The following is a 5,050-nucleotide window of genomic DNA, read 5'->3' on the forward strand; positions in this document are numbered from 1 at the left end:
TCATTTTACTCTCAGCAATGACAAGCCAATTCCAGTCCATTTGTGACCTGCTAATGGGGTGCATTTTCTTATTTATCTGCTTTCACATTGTTCAGGGCCTCTTTGGGAACACTCCCTGATTGCTCTCCAATCATTTCCTACCCCTTTTGAGAACATTAGGTATGAATTCAAGCTTGTCAAATCTTATATGATATATTCCATTCAGGAGCTAATACTTCATCAACCTTACCTGGCATTGGAAAATTCAATTTCTCAAGATACCAGCTGTTATCCTGGAGACCTTGCATATATGTTTGCAACAGCTAATAGAAACTCAAGTTTTTTTTTCTGGCTGGTAAAGTTCTATGAATTGTATGCAAAGTATACCTTAATAAATCTTTAAAAATAAATGAAATGAATAAATTTATGGTATAATACAACTGCTTCTTTGTTATCACCCTAAATAACAACAAATAAAATAACAATACAATATATATGCAGATTATAGGACTTTTTAAAGGATTTTTGTGTGAAGGCTGTTGTTTAGCTTCAAAAAGAACATTAAACTGTGGAGTCGTCTTTGATAAGGTTAGAGGAATATTATAATGAATATCCAGTCAACATCAATTTTTTGTTTTAAGGGTTGCAAATGTTGAAAAGGCCATCCATGGAGACACATTGTTCCAAATGGAATTAAAACTTCCATAGCTCAGTTTACAAGGTGAAGATAATCTCTCAGAGACATCAGAATGCTCCAGACATTTTTGTGTTAAACTCCAGTTGTGAAAACATTCAACTTCATCATTTGATCTGGAGACAGGAAAACCATGATCATGTGCAATCTCGTAGCAGGTTAATAACCACAGTAATTTCAAAGAAATCATGACCATAAAAGATGATTTCAGAATATTTGCAACAACTATAATCTGATGCAAAAGTCTCTGTGAGGCCAGGCGTTGTAGCTCACCCGTGTAATCCCAGCACTTTGGGAAGCCAAGAGGGGAGTATTGCTTGAGCCCGGGAATTCAAGACCAGCCTGGGCAACATAGCAAGACCTTGTCTCTACTAAAAAATAAAATAAAATAAATGCTGGGTATGGTGGCATGCACCTATACTCCCAGCTACTGGGGAGGCTGAGGAAGGAAGATCACTTGAGCTTGGGAGTTCAAGCCTGCAGTGAGTTATGATCACACCATTGTGCTCCAGCCTGAGTGACAAAGCAAGACTCTATTTTGAATTTAAAAAAAAAACTCTGTGATATTTATGGATGACAGAGGTACAGGTACTACTACTATTCCAGTTGCCTGCATTCCTAATGAAGAGAGATGTTCAATTTCAGTTGGAGTTTAATAAAAACTAGATTTTTAAAATTTAAATTTACAGGACTCCTGAATTCTATCCATAGACTCCCAGGTTAAGAACCACAGATCTAATGAACTGACATACTCCATTGCAATATGAAGGGAAAAGCAAGGCAGAATTTTAAAACATTTGGAAGACAATGTAATTCAGATTTCCACCCAGCATCTGTTCCTTACAACTTTGAGATCATCTGTTTCCCCATCATTCATTCAGTCTTGATCTCAGAGACTGGCCCCCTGCTTTTCTCTGAATACGGTCCTGCCTCGGGGCCTTTGTGCTTACTGATCTTCCTGCCTGAAAGAAAAAAAAAAAAAACAAAGTTTCGTTTAACTTTCTGTGTAGCTGTCTTTGTCACCGCCTTGAGATTTTGACCTGCTATTTAGAATTGCAATTTAGAATTTAGAATTGCTATTCGGAATTGCAATCTGTGCTGTGAGAGTTAATTTCAGCACTTATAGAATTGGCCTAAGTTATTCTGTTGAAATAAGAAATGCACCTGTATCTATATGGCACTGATCCCTGGCCAAGGCATGAAACCCATTGGTTAATAGTGTTGCTGTGTAACCATGGGTATGAGGAGTTTGGGGAGGTTTGTACCAGCTTGTCAGCATTGTTTATTGATAACCATGAGATTGGTGATCTGCACCTGGTCAGGGTGAGCCCCCCAGCCCCCACCCCCCAGAGGTCTCTGCTGCCAAGGCTGGTTACACAGCAGGAGTATGTATATGTAGCCAGCAAAATAAATATATATTTTTAAAAATCTCCAGTCAGTAATCCCAGTACTTTGGGAGGCCGAGGCGGGTGGATCACAAGGTCAGGAGTTCGAGAGCAGCCTGGCCAACATAGTGAAACCCCGTCTCTACTAAAAATACAAAAATTAGCCAGACGTGGTGGCGCATGCCTGTAGTCCCAGCTACTTGGGAGGCTGAGGCAGGAGAATCACTTGAACCCGAGAGGTGGAGGTTGCAGTGAGCCGAGACTGCACCACTGCACTCCAGCTTGGGTGACGGAGCGAGACATCGCCTCAAAAAAGAAAAAAAAATATTCAGTTAAAACTCCATTTTGGGTTTCCAGGTTCAAGGAGATACTGGCTGCTGATCAGAAAGCAAGAGTGCATCCTACCAGGGCCCTTATGGAGGGAAGACAGTCCTACTCTTGATCTCTCCAATCCCTTGTTACCATGTAGCCCTTGGCTGTGATGTATAGCCTTACATTAATGCTCTTTCCCAATTGTATCCTTTTCCTGTAATAAACTCCAGATATTTAAGCATTGTCATTTAGGGTCCTGTGAGTATTTTTTAGCAATCAAGTGCTGTTTAACTGCCACCATCATTAGTGCACAATCCCTACCCCCAACTCTTCCTCCTCCTTGATGCTGAGTTACTTGTCTCCATGGCACCTATCACCATCTGACATATTATATTTTTTACTTACTTATTTTGTTCATCATATTACATATGTATTTGTTACTTTGCTTATTATTTTTATTATCATCTCACTGGGAGACTCCATGACAGCAGGGTTTCTGGCTTAATTTTTTTTTTTTTTTTACTGCAGTATCTTCATTGTCTGTACTATAGCAAATATTTGATGAATAAATGAATGAATTAAATAAAAATGCAGTGTCAAAAAATCGCTTTGAGTTCAAGGCTGTTTTGGCCCAGCTCCGAGGCTGAAAATCAATACACAGAAGCTTAGAAAGATGGACAATGATAGAGCGTGTGTTCACCTGCTGATTATACTCAAGTCAGTTATGATAAGGAACAGAGATGTTAACTGATGGTCAGCTGCAATAGGAATTGATGCACCTAATCTACATTGACTCAAGACCAAAAAGTGATGCCCATGAAAGGCTGCAAGTGGCTAAGAGCTTCTCTTTCTGACAGCTATTTCAGCCTCTGAAGGTAATCGGAGTCACCTAGGTATGGTATCTCTTTCAGGTTCTCTAATACTTTCAGAAGCGTTTTTTTTTTCAGGGACTTTGCCTGAGGGCTGGGAGAACAGAATGACTGGGAATTGGCAAGCACCACAGGGGTTTTCAGTCAGGGACACTAGCAGTGAGTTTGGGGGATCTCAAAATTTGATGGTAAGCTGCTTCGATGGACCACTGATACAGAGATTTGGCTTCTTATCACTGAAAACATTACTCTGTCAAAGCCTCCATTTGGACTGATGGTCTGGAAAATACAGTTTAACTTTGAGTGCTACCCTGTTGAATAATAACCAAGTCCTTCTTTGCTCTAGAGTAATGACTTCCTAAGATTTATCTGTATCAGAGTAATCTGAGGAGTTTTTTTTTAATATAGAGTCTGCCCTTCCTCTCCACTCCCCACCCTGATTGAGATTCTAAATCATCAAGTCTGTGGCCTGGGGAATCAGTATTTTTCCAATTTCTGTGTGTGATTTTACAGTTTGAGAGCAACTGCTTTGAATTGTATTAAAAAGATTAGTGAATTCAAAAGTGATTAGTGATTCCAATGATCAAATTACATTCATTTTTTGAAATGGGAAAATCCCATTTCCAATGTGAAAGTGTATCCGGAATTGGTGGGTTCTTGGTCTCACTGACTTCAAGAATGAAGCCGTGGACCCTCACGGTGAGTGTTACAGCTTTTAAGGTGGCGCGTCTGGAGTCTGTCTCTTCTGATGTTCAGATGTGTTCGGAGTTTCTTCCTTCTGGTGGGTTCGTGGTCTCGCTGGCTCAGGAGTGAAGCTGCAGACCCTCGCGGTGAGTGTTACAGCTCTTAAGGCAGCGCGTCTGGAGTTGTTCATTCCTCCCGGTGGGCTCATGGTCTCGCTGGGCTCAGGAGTGAAGCTGCAGATCTTCGCGGTGAGTGTTACAGCTCATAAAAGCAGCGTGGACGCAAAGAGTGAGCAGTAGCAAGAGTTATTGCAAAGAGCGAAAGAACAAAGCTTCCACAGTGTGCAAGGGGACCCGAGCGGGTTGCCAATGCTGGCTCGGGCAGCCTGCTTTTATTCTCTTATCTGGCCCCACCCACATCCTGCTGATTGGTAGAGCCGAGTGGCCTGTTTTGTCAGGGCGCTGATTGGTGCGTTTACAATCCCTGAGCTAGATACAAAGGTTCTCCACGTCCCCATCAGATTAGTTAGATACAGTTTCGACACAAGTTCTCCAAGGCCCCACCAGAGCAGCTAGATACAGAGTGCCGATTGGTGCATTCACAAACCTTGAGCTAAACACAGGGTGCTGATTGGTGTGTTTACAAACCTTGAGCTAGATACAGAGTGCCGATTGGTGTATTTACAATCCTTGAGCTAGACATAAAGGTTCTCCACGTCCTCACCAGAGCAGCTAGATACAGACTGTCGATTGGTGCACTCACAAACCTTGAGCTAAACACAGGGTGCTGATTGGTGTATTTACAATCCCTGAGCTAGATATAAAGACTCTCCACGTCCCCACCAGACTCAGGAGCCCAGCTGGCTTCACCTAGTGGATCCCGTAGGAGGGCTGCAGGTGGAGCTGCCTGCCAGGCCCGCGCTGTGTGCTCGCATTCCTCAGCCTTTGGGTGGTCGATGGGACTGGGTGCTGTGGAGCAGGGGGTGGTGCTCGTTGGGGAGGCTCGGGCTGCATGGGAGCCCATGGAGTGGGTGGGAGGCTCAGGCATGGCTGGCTGCAGGTCCCGAGCCCTGCCCCGCGGGAAGGCAGCTAAGGCTCGGTGAGAAATCGAGTGCAGCGCCTGTGGGC

Source organism: Pan paniscus, chromosome X (assembly GCF_029289425.2).
Source record: "Pan paniscus chromosome X, NHGRI_mPanPan1-v2.0_pri, whole genome shotgun sequence".
Lineage (NCBI taxonomy): Eukaryota > Metazoa > Chordata > Mammalia > Primates > Hominidae > Pan > Pan paniscus.